This window comes from Pinus tabuliformis, chromosome 7 (assembly GCF_031772625.1).
Source record: "Pinus tabuliformis cultivar Carrire ecotype Pingquan chromosome 7, CPIR1, whole genome shotgun sequence".
NCBI classification, from domain to species: domain Eukaryota; kingdom Viridiplantae; phylum Streptophyta; class Pinopsida; order Pinales; family Pinaceae; genus Pinus; species Pinus tabuliformis.
The window spans coordinates 459015441-459028501 of NC_142293.1; the positions used below are offsets into that span (position 1 = coordinate 459015441).

Below are 13061 nucleotides of genomic sequence, written 5' to 3' on the forward strand. Positions count from 1 at the left end.
AATGCACATGGTATTTGTTTTCCACTTTCTTAATGTGTGAATGACATAAAGAATGCTGAGTACAAATCTGAATTATCTTTTCAAAGCGATAGTACTAACAAATTTCTCTTCAAAAATGAAAGGAAGATAATGACGACACTTTGTGACTTTGAATTGAAAACTTCTTTCGACACTTGAAAAACTACTAATTCAAATCAAATACAAGAGTAACTGTATAATTGACCATCAAGACCAATAGAATTATTTTCTTTGACTGAAAATAACACTTGTGACAGTTCCAAATCAAAGGACGACAGTTTGATTACGCTACTTTTTGTGAAAGAGAACTATAAATGGCACACAATACATAATAACATTCACAATTATTTGTACTATGGAGGCGGAATCATGCAAAGGAAGGGATTTTCCACAGTGGTATACTGATCACAGACAGCAAAACTCCTGAATAAAGCTGAAGAGAGTGAACAAAGAAACCAAAATTTGAAAGCAGAAGAGGTCTTATCTGATCAGCGCACCTGCAACACAGGGAAAGTGCGATGGTCCAGGGATGAGACTTCAACTTGGTTCATGGTCACAATTTGTAGCTTAGTTCAGGGATTTAGGCTGAGCTAATGATAGTTAGTGAATATAAATCATAGGGGCTGATCTAATGAGGTTACTAGAGCCACCACTAGGGAAATTAGGATGTTTGCAAATCGATTGTTCAGTTTATAAAGAAAACCTAGAGATAGACTGAAGCAGCATTGATCTACTTTGCACTTGAATAGAAAATGCAGTTCGAAGGCTAGCTGGCTTAGCTTCAGGATCCGATTGTAAGTTTATAAAGAAAACAAGTATAAACAAGAAAACAAGCTATTCACTCCCCAGTGGAGTCGCCATTTTGTTATCGGGAAATCTAGTGTTTATGCAGAGCTGCTAGTCCCACTAAGACGGGTAGCTATCTTAGAAACAAACAGATTGAATTTACTTTCATTTTCCTTTATGAGAAGTATATAAGAGAGGATCAAAGAATATCAACCTCGATATTTCGCTCATTTCTTTGCTTGTTCCTTCTCGTCACCGACAGGTCTTTGCCGCTTCTCCCTTGACCACTTCGCTTCAAAGAGTACCTGTAAAGTCAAAGCAGCATAATACCTTCAAAGTGCAGAGATCTACAATCATAAGCAATATATGACCAGATATATATTGACCACACAAATACATATACTATCAGACATACAAGAATGTGGAGGAAAACTTGAATAGCTTTATTGATATAAAGATTAAAAGACAGAATTACAACCCATTGATCTGACCCAGTGTCATCCTCCTAGCATGAAAGCCCTTCTTCACCTCATGAAAAGCTTAGATCACCCAACACTATGATATTCCACCAAGAAACCAACAACACTTCCTTACAAGATTCAAAATTACAGCCTTTGGATCTCTAGGATGAGGGATCCATATATAGATGATTGCAGGGAGGTGAGTCAACTTCTAGGATTTTGATTAGTGTCTTCTCTTTGATAGTTCTTGATTCCACTTGGAGATTGATGATCTCTTACTCATCCCTGGGCGAATTCAGAGAGGAAAGTGTCACAGGAGAAGTTTCTGGAAGATTCCATGATCATCCACCTCGCAAACTGTCTCTGCCATTTGTCGATTCTCACCCATCGCACCCTACAGAAGGGCTTTCTAGTATGCATCACACCTTTTACACTGGGTAGGTGAGATGCATTGCACCCTTAGCACTGAGCAACCTGTATGGTCCAGTTTTGACCAGTTCTGAGTAGTTTCCTGTGGATAACTTCTGGGAGATGATGTAATCAGCTGACCTTGTTCCTTTAGGGCATGAAACAACACTTTTAGGGACTCATAAGCCCTTGGTTTATGGACATATATGATTGGGGTTACAGTGCCCAAAAATTTCTATAACAAGAAGTAACCTTATGCTTAACTTAGAAGAAAAGTGTCACAATATGCAGGTAGCCATTGATAGGTTCATGGCTAAATTCCAAATTTTAAGGGAGAAAGGTTTGCTCAGTCCTATGGTTATCAATGACAAACTCATGACATAGTTAGACTATGATACCAGATTCAGACAATTGGCAAAGGAGCAAGCCAAGTCTTCATCCATAAAAGCATTTCCAACAGGCAAAGTTTTGTACAACACATTTGAAAACTTGTTTTTCCTAGAGCATGAGATCAAACATTTATTCCTCCCCAAGCCCAATTTTTCCAAATATACTAAAGCTGATGAAATCTACAGGAGAACGATGAATGTAAAGTTACCTGATGCAGAATGGTGGGAGATAATGACAGATTTACTAGGATAAATTTACTACAAAGTAAAAAGAAAACAACCAGGTAAAACAGGTAACAACAACACATCAAGGTCAAAGAGTATTCGGGTTAAAGAGTATCAGATGAAAGGTAAAAGTTAAAGAAAAATCTAGCGTGAAACACTACAACAACAAACAAGAATAAAGGGCTACACTTCAAAAATAAAGGCCAACACAACCATAATAAAAGGGACAACATGAAATAGTTCATTAGCTATCTCTATCTTCTTGCACGAAGATATTTGTATTTCCTAGATTAAATCTCAAGTTGTTTTGAGATATTTTGAATAATTTTTTGTATAAATACTTCACAATTTTAAGTATGTAGGGTGGATTCCAAAACATTTCTATAGGCCTCTTGTTCTTAATTATGAAATTCTATTGTATCAATGACTAGATCAGCTAGATGGATCAAGGAATAAAGATCAGATTTTTCATTGGATTCTTGTATAAAGCAAAATTCAAATAAGTATTCTCTCACGTTCAATGTTATTTTCCTTTAAGTTTTTCCACAGTCTTACTTGTATCTCTAAAAATCTAAATGCTATAACATGGAATGATATCTCATAAATTGCTTAGCTACACTATGTTTTGACTATTATGCATATTCAATGTTTTCTTCACTAATCTACGTTAAGCAATTCTTGATTGCTCCTTAGTTTAGGTAGTTCCTTGTGATCTATAGCAAAGGATTCTTAATTGCGCTTTGTTCATGATTATCCTCTATTCTTCATCTTAACCCCAGTTTGAGGATTCTTAAGTGCTCTCTCACTTTGGTTAGGATCATTTCATCCATTCAACCTAAAGATTTGCACTTTACTTTGCTAACCTGCCCTGTGAACAACCCCTTTAATGAATTGATCCAGTTCTGCTATCCATTTGTTGACTCCATAGCCCAATGGCTTAAAGACCTTGCTCTATCCATTTGTTCCAAGAATTCCACCACCCAATCTTCAATTCAAAACCAAAACCCCAATGAACATTAAGAACTAGCCTAAAATCCAAGTAAAACAAAGCTAAATTTCATACAGAGAGCCCTCTCTAAGTCATAGGTTGGCTAGAGCCTATACCTAAAAGATTGGTTTGTGGTTACCTCAATTTATTCCTTCTTCTAATAACTTCTAAGGAAAATTCTGAGTGATAACACCTTCCTCCATGGAACTAATTCTAAGTATGGAAGGCCATTCAATGCCACCATTAATGACAAAATCTCCTTCATCTTCTTATAAATTGACCACTCATCTAAGTGATCAAGGGCTGGATTATGTTGAATTGTAAGGAGATAATGCTCCTACAAGATTTGGCTTTGAAGCAAGTATTGTGATGCTACAAGGTTGTCATGCTTTTGATGTGATGTGGATGGGATCCATGTTGGAGGAATGGCTTTGAATTAGACACTAATAGTTGTAATTCCTTCTTCTATCTAATAAAGTGTTTGAACCTTTTTCCCATATGTTTGTATTGTTTTATACTGCTTATGTGTGTGAATTGTATCTGGTTCCTTTCACTTATATTCAATGGATCATATGCTTTAATCAGTTTTTGACTTCTGTTGTGTTTACAGGGTACTTCTCAAGCAGATTAAGTATGGGAAGGAGCGATGGAATCGATACAAGGGAGACGAGAGGAAAGCGGAACTACAGGTAGGCCTTCTATCTTCTCATCTTATCTATTGCTTATAGGAAAAGTCTAAAACACTTTAAAATATTTTTCTAGATACAACTACTTATCTAGGGAATTAGTATTTATCCATAGATGCTAAATTCTCCAAAACAAACTTCCACGCCGATAAGTCCCTCATTCCTTACCCTGCATCATATCCCACAGTATGATACCATGTATCGTGCCAATATCAGTCTCGATGCCGATAAAAATCCCACTTTGATATTGCATTGCTCCCAATCCTGATTGCGATATCCTCTCGACCCTCGATTGTGATATCAAAATCGTTGATCCTTCCAAGTCCCACTTCCATATACGCCTTTCTAATGCGGTTATGATTGTGATTGGCCCTGGATGGATGTGATAACTATAAAATGGTTCTTAATAAAATATCATGTCCAATGCATTGGCGGAATGATATGAAAACAATTATAAGTACTCCATCCGACCTCTGATTGTGATTATCTCTACATATGCGATATCTTATATATCGCAGTGTTAAGGTTTTCATGTCCTCCTTTGTTGTCAAATAGGGTAAATAAGTGTTAAAACCCTATGTTTTCATTGCAATTGTGAGATGAAAGAGGCCCAATCCTGTTGCGATTGTGATAAGAAAAGAGGACCACATGTTAAAAGTAAAACTCCCCATCTCTTAATGGCGTAGATTGTGACACCGCTCTAATCCACAATGCTTATGTGTTTTCGGACCCCCCATTGTGATTCTTTTTAACCACAAGGGGAGGGGTCTTAAAAGTGGTTTTCCCACTGCTATGTGTCTTCGTCTCCTTATTTGGACCCTCGCCTTCTCATACATCACTGTAGCACCTCCCCTCCCTCCAAAAAGAAGATTCCTTTGACTTTCAAATCCAGCTCCACCTCCATTTCATCTTCCTGCCCCCAGTCCTCAACTTCTACGTGGCCCCTCCCGATATCCATTCATAGTCTAAAAGAATCAATCCCCCTGCCTTGCTTTAAATAGAAAAACAACAGTAAAGGAAAAGAAGACAGTGAGGACACATTCAACATATTTTAATCAGCAAGTATCAAATGGACAGAGGACATCAAGATAAATACCTTTGCTTATTTAACAATGACAGTCATCAAATAGAACACATTGCAATAGTGGGACAATGAGACACACATTCCAACAACTCAAACAACATTGCTCGAGAATGCCAAGAAACAACACCGGAACACACACAACTGATATTTTTTTAGACAGTTTAATCAATTTTCATACCTTTTTGTAATAAAATCTTCAATCCTGTTCCAAGATATTTCTTTTAGATATTCGTAACAAATCTTGATATTTTTTGAAGATATTTGAGTTTAGAATTTTTATAAGTACTTTATCATTTGATCTAAATTTAAACAGGATTGAAAAAAATTATAGATATAACCATAAATACAACGATGTAATAGAAATAACACTAGCTCGGGTGATGGTACCTTATCTCTGAGAAGTGATGTGGCATCTACATGCCTCTGAACTGAGTTACAATGAGGCTCAAGGGCCTATTTATTATTGAACAATTAGATAAAACCCTAAACAACCAAAACCCTATCCCAACGAGTTGTAACACCAAGATTTTATGGGCCCCGTTGGGGTTAGTTGGGCAACAACTTCTTGGGGTCGTAACTTGGTCATATTATCTCCACTTAACATTCATGATACCTCATTGGAAAGATCTCTTTGAGGAATACAACTAAAAACATGATTTCAATGAAATTGACCAAAGGAATATTGCCAAAAAAACGTTGTTTAGGGCCTCAACATGGCTCCGGAAGTTCAAGATCCGAAAATCTGCCAAAAATAGTAAATTGTGCTACAATCAAGGAAACTAAAAAAAAATGACAGAACAATGATGGGGTCTAAGTGGAATAGCTAGATGGACACCAATATTCACCTAGATCATTCCTCCCCACTTAGGAAGCAATTATCTCCATTGCATTGAGTTCCTCCATGAGATAAGGAAACTTCTATTGAACTTTGTCCCTAGTGAGCCATTTTCCTTGGTTTAGGAGTTGTCCAGCTTTGACAACTCGATATAGTTGGATCTTCCACTGGAGAGTATTCTTGATGTGCATTTCCATGAGCCGATCAGTTGCATCTTGTTCCATGCAGTCTGGATTTAACTTTGTTGGTGTGAGTTGTTCTGCAATGTCAAATGTCTTCCTCCATGAGATAAGGAAACTTCTATTGAACTTTGTCCCTAGTGAGCCATTTTCCTTGGTGTAGGAGTTGTCCAGCTTTGACAACTCGATATAGTTGGATCTTCCACTGGAGAGTATTCTTGATGTGCATTTCCATGAGCCGATCAGTTGCATCTTGTTCCATGCAGTCTGGATTTAACTTTGTTGGTGTGAGTTGTTCTGCAATGTCAAATGTCTCTAATAATGGTGGAAAGTATGGCTGAAGGCGATCCACATTGAACACTAGGTGTAGGCGAAGGAATGGCGGAATGATGAGCTCAAAAGCATTATCTTCTGCAACCTTGGTGATGGTGTATGGCCCATATCGAAGAGGGCGTATCTTGCAGTGAGACCTAGCGATGCACTCCTTTTGCCAATGTAGACAAACTTTGTTGCCCACCTGGAACTTGTGTGGCACCCGATGCTGATCATGCCACTACTTGTACCTAGCATTGGCTTTGTCCAATATGTCATGGACCTGTTGGTGGATATGTTGAATGTGCTCAATGAAGTTATTTTCCTTGTCAGCTTCGGACTGGACATGAGCCGAATCTTCCTGAGTCGCAGCAATTTGTATGGCCACATGAATGGGACACAATGGCTGGAATCCCAAGCCCACCTAAAAAGGGTTGTGGCTAGTCAAGTTATGGAGATTCTGTTTGTAGTTGTGCTTGACATAGGGGAGGCTCTCATCCCATGTGAGTGGATGCTTTTATTTTTACAAGTGCATAATGTGTAGGATCATCCTGTTGACGACCATTGTATGGCCATCAGTTTGGGGATGGAAAGTTGTGGACTTAATGAGCTTGGTGTCCAGCATCGACTAGAGACTGGACCAAAATGTACTGAGAAACCTACTATCCCAATCTGAGATGATAGACTAAGGGATCCCAAAGTGTACCCACACTCATTCAAAGAAGAGTTTAGCAATGACTTTCGCCATGATACTCTTCTTGCAGGCCACCATAATGGCCATCTTTGAGAGTCTTTCAACGACCACAAAAACAAAGTCATTTCCATGCTTAGTAGAAAGAAGGCTTGACATGTAATCCATTGAGATGGATTCCCAAGGTCGACTAGGGGTAGGCAGAGAAGTATAGAGACCTTCCTTCTTGATGGTTGGTTTGGCAATGGCCAAGGTATTGTAGGATGTGATGTACTTCTCAACATTCTATCAAAGATTTGACCAATAGAAATACTTCTGCAGTACTGCCATTGTTTTCTCAACCCCAAAATTCCCAATGTCCCGACTGTAATGCGCTTCCCAAATCATCTTCACACACTCGCTTGAAGGGACAAAAAGGTGTCCCAAGTGGCATAACGGAGCATCTTGGAGGTGAAAATATGGAACTTCATGACCCTTCAAGAGCATAAGATATGTGTTGCCGAATTATGGGTCACTTTTGTAGAGAAGTGGCCAATCAAAAGTCTTGTGCCCATAAGATTTGAGCACGGTCGTTAACGCCATGACTGGTGGTCAGCTGAGCTAGTCCCCAACATTATTTGCACTACCCTTGTTGTACTTGATATTCAAATGGAACTATTGTAGGTATGTGGACCACTTCTGATGGCGATCATTCTGCAACTTCCCTTACATTTGTAAGAATTGCAGGGGTTGGTGCTCTGTGTGGATGACTATTTCCTTCCCCAAAATTTAATGCTTCCATTGTGGGTAGGCATGCACAATGGAATACATCTCTTTGTCATAAGTGGGATATTTCCAGACTATGTCTGAAAGTTTCTTGCTATGATATACCACTGGATGCCCCAGTTGAGTAAGGACTCCCCCAATAGCATAGTCAGAGGCATATGTCTCGATCTCAAATGGTTGTTGCAAGTATGGGCAGTGGTGCAGATGAGAGGCGATGTTTCAACTCTTCGAATGTCTTTTGTTGAGATTCAAACCAAAAGAATTTTGCTTTTGCTCCTCCTTTGGTGACTCGAATCAAGGGCCAAGTGATATGAGAGAACCCCAACATGAACCTGCAGTCAAAATTGGCAAGACCCAGAAAGTTGTAGAGCTCTGTGAGAGTGGTTGGGGCTGGCCAATCCCGAATGACTTGGATCTTGGTTGGATCCACATGCACCCCCCATTCATCAATAATGTATCCCAGATACTGAACCTGGGTCATGCCAAAAGTGCATTTCTCCAAATTGGCACATAACTTATGTTGTAGTAGTGTTTGGAGAACCTGTCAGATGTGGTGGAGGTGCTCTTTCCAACTCTGGCTGAAGATCAAGATGTCATCCAAGTATACCTCTACAAATGAGTTGGTGAATGGCTGCAAGATATCATTCATCAACCTCATGAGGAGAATTCATCAACTTGAAAGGCATAACCAACCATTCGAAAAGGCCCTCCTTGGATTTGAAGTCAGTCTTCCACACATTATAGGGTTCTATTGGTACCTGGTGATATCAGGACTTCAAGTTGATCTTGTGGAAATATTTTTCCCCTTTGAGTTGGTCCTGAAGGTCATCAATCCATGGGATCGGGTACCTATTCCATACAATGATCTTCTTCAGCACCTAATAGTCAATATAGAGTCTCCAAGTCACATCCTTCTTCTGTACCAACATAATTGGGCTCCCACAGGGTGATGAAATCATATGAATGTGACCTTTTCGTAGCAGCTCCTCAATTTGCTTCTTGATTTGATCATTCTCCAGAATGGAACACTGATATATGGGTCCATTAGATAATGACTCACCTGGGGTTAGATCGATGGAGTGCTTGACCTGAAAGTGCAGAGGCACTCCTGTGGGGGAGGTGAAGATGTCCTCATACTCCTCCATGACCTTATCCATATATTGTTGTCATGCGTAGGGACCCTGTTTGGAGGTCATGGCCATCGTATTCTTGTTTCCTTGAGTGCATATCATCAGGAAAACAAATTTCTTTCTTTTTAAAATGAGCTTACTACATTGTTTTGCAGTAATCAGAGAGATGGCAGTAGGCGGTGCTACCTTCGGTATCCTGTGAAACTTATTTCCCAATGTAACAATAACAACATGAGGCCTTGACTGATATACAACATGTCACTTCCACAAGTATGGTTGGCTTAATAATACATCACATACATCAAGGGGAGCAACATCACATAATACCTCATCTGTGAAGGGCTTGATGTTATATGGAAGGCGACATTGTTGGATCACGCGTAGATCCCATCTTTGGTGACCATCAAATGGTGTATGCTTTTAGGTGTGTTGTGGTTAGTAAGCACAATCGCTTCACAATCTCTCCTGCACTAAGGTTCTTTTGTCTCCCGCTGTCGACAACGAACTGTAGTGGGGAACTCTTTACCTAGATCTGGGAGTGGAAGAGATGCTCCTCCTCCTTTGTATATTCGGGTTCCTCCTACTGGATCTTTGTGGTGGCGACTATGGCTTTGGGCTCTGCAACAATAATCTGCTTCCCTTTTTCATTCCCCTTGTTACGCTCTGACTCAAAGTTAGAACATGCATCTAATTTTGAAGCCTTCATCTCAGACCGACACTCACTTGTGTTTTCGGTGGAGCTCTTATGAAACTCACACCACTTTCCCATGTCCCTCTTTCATTTCACAGTGTTGTCCTTTGCTTGTGGCCTTGGCAGGTTGTCCTGGGCTGTCCCGTCTTGGATTTGTCCTTTTTTCTGCGATATGGGGGCACCTTTCCCTTGCTTTGGATTCACAAATCCAACGTCTCTCTTCTTTTGTTTAAATTTCTACTCAACTTGACAACATATTATTATGTCGTGCCGAACGAGGAGATGTCCAAGAACTCCATCTCGTCTTGGATGTATCTATGTAGGAAGCCATGGTACTTGAGTACAAATTGTTTCTCAAAATCCTTGATACCCAACATCGTGCGAAGGTTATGAAAAAAATTGGTAAACTCTGGCACATCTTGGTACCTTCCCTATCATAGCATGTTCACTTTATGTATTTGTCCTCGTAGCTCCTGAAAGGGTTGTACTGCTCCTTGATGGTGTCTCGGAATGAATTCCAAGTGGGAGCAACTGAAAATAGTGAGGTCGTACTTTCATCCTTTTGCTCACATTAGGTTTCCACTAGTCCTTGATGTGGGGGGCGACTTTGAGAAGAGAAAAAGTAATATTTTCCCGGCTGGAAAAATCATGAAAAAAAATATCCTTCTAGAAGATTCAAACATTTATCTACGACGTCTGAATCTATTTGGCCCTCAAATATGGGAATGTCAAAGTGTACTTGTACCTTAAAATGTGTGGAGCCTCTAGAGTGGCTGTTGGACACGGATGCGATGCCGGTGGGCAACCATTGAAGGATGTGGGGAAAGTTATCCATCATTGTGTTCCTTTGTTTCTTTAGGGCCACCTCGAGCAATATTTTGATAGGATCTCCTGCTCCCTCATATTTCTTTTCTTTCCCCATGGAAAAATGTCGGGATTTACGAGGCTAGTCTTACAAAGGTTCAACCAGTTCGATCCCTAACTCCTTGTATCCTGACCTCATTGGGGACATAGAAAGAAAAACAGAGAAAGAGAAGACCGCTTGGTACCACTGATATGAATTTAAACAGGAACACAAAAAATTATAGATATAACCATAAATAAGGAGATTCAACATAAATAAGAATTCCTTTCATTAATATCAAATAATGAAATATGCTTACAAATAGAATGGAAATGAGGCTAGCTCGGGTGATGGTAGCTTATCTTTGAGAAGAGATGTGGCACCTACATGCCTCTAAATTGAGTTACAATGAGGCTCAAGGGCATTTTTATTATTGAACAATATAAGAAAACCGTAAACAACCAAAAACCTAACCAAAGGAGATGTAACACCAAGAGTTTATGGGCCCTGTTGGGGTTAGTTGGGCAGCCAACTTCCCGGGGTCGTAACTTGGTCATATTATCTCCGTTTAACGCACACAATACCTCATTGGAAAGATATATTTGAGTACCACTACTGAAATTATATTTCAATGAAATAACCCAGGGGAATATTTCCAAATAAATGTTGTCTATGCCCTCAAAACGACTCTGAAAGTTCACGACCCAAAAACTGCCAAAAATAGTAAATTGTGCTACAATTAAGGAAATTGAAAAAAATTGACAAAACAATGGTGGCGGTCCAACTGGAATAGTCGGGTGGCCACCAATATCCACCTGGATAATCATTTGAAGTAAGAAATGTTGGTTTTTTTTACAAAGAACACTATTGTATATTTTTGAAGAATCAACAGATTACCAGTAATACAAAATCTCTTTCACGGGATTCTTGTGTCAAGTTTTTGGTGAAGTGCATATCTCATCTTATGGGTTTATATTTCTTTGTTTATAACACATATTTTTTTCCTAATCTGAATTATTCAATAGATAAGTAAAGGGAAGAATTTGTTTAAATCTACACTCTGCACCCAACTACGAATAATCTCAATGTTTTCTTCTGATCTTTAAATATAGAATTCAGGTAACAATGCTCTATATGTAAAGTGAACCTTAAATCTATTCTTCTTCTCTATTTTATAGACCTTAAAGAATCTATTCGGTTTGGCTACCCTGCCCTGTGAGATCAATCTATAGACACTATTGTCAATCTTTATTTATGTAACGAACTCCATAGCCCAATGGTAATCTAGTTATCAACCAACCATTCAAATATAAATCAAACCTTAAACTTCAGAGCTAGCATGAGATTCAATCCAAAAAAGTAAAATATTATAGAGAGAGCCTTCTCTGAAGCTGGCAGGGCTAGATCCCAGCTTCCAAAGTTGGTTTGTAGTTACCTTGGTGATTTTCTTCTGTAACCTCAAAAAATTATTGAGTGCTAACATAATCTAAGTGGAAATATAATGTTGTGCAAGGCGTCCAGTGGAATGGAACGCCATATTTGTATAGAAGGGTTAGATATCATGCCTGGAGAAAAATAGGCTCATAGGAGTGTTTACACTATCTTTGTGGATGAACTATTACCCACCCTATCCACAACCTGAACTTGTTCTTGGTCTCCATCCCCATTCTGATATTGGAGGAATCACCTTGCTAGTGCAAGATTATGATACATAAGGTTTAAACATCAAGAAGGAAGACTCATGGATTTCTGTAAAGCCATACCCAATGCATTTATTGTCAAAGTTGGAGACATAGTCGAGGTAACTATGGTTATTTTTTTATTGTACATGATTTCCATGCATTCTTAAAAATTTATCATATGAAATGTTTGTTTTAATACTATATGTCTTCTTATTGGAATGAATGTGTAGATCATGAGAAATGGAAAAAACAAAACTGTCATGCACAGGGTAATAACAAATAGAGAGAGGGAATGACTATCCATTGCTGCCTTTTATAGTCCATCATATTATGTGGAAATTGGTCCTTCAAAAGAACTCGTGGACCAGTCACAACATCCTTTGTTATATAAAACAATAAGCCATGCACAGTTTCTACGTCATCTTCTAGTTGACAAACTTCGTGAGAAGAGGGTGTTGGACTTTGTTAAACTTGACTCCACTTCAACTTAAGCCATTATGTATGGCATGTCCTTAATGAGTGCAGATGACAAAGCATGCAAAAGTGTCAAATGCTTGTGTTGTGTTTTCCTTTTCGTTTTATACGAACTTGAACAATAAAAAAGAATCAAAACCATGGCCAATAGGTGCCTTAGTCATGTTGCTATCATTCCATGTTCATACAACTTGCTCTTGTGCACACCTAGCATTTCAGAGTTGTCTGTCATGTGAATTTGTATCTTTGCTATGTGGAACTTGACATTTGGATTTATCTTCTATACGTTCCAAGCCACTGTGAATAAAATAGGAACTATAAGTTGACATTTATATTCATTCATATTTAAGAATTGGTTTGTATTTCACATACAGTTCATATTAAATAAATGCATTCTTAGGCTATGGATTTAA

General features: G+C 38.8%; 1 pseudogene; it reads left to right on the forward strand.

Moving 5' to 3' along the window:
* The window catches only part of LOC149247944 (protein LATERAL BRANCHING OXIDOREDUCTASE 1-like), a 365669-nt pseudogene extending 353004 nt beyond the window's left edge, over positions 1-12665 (forward strand).
* Positions 12666-13061: the final 396 nt, after the last annotated feature.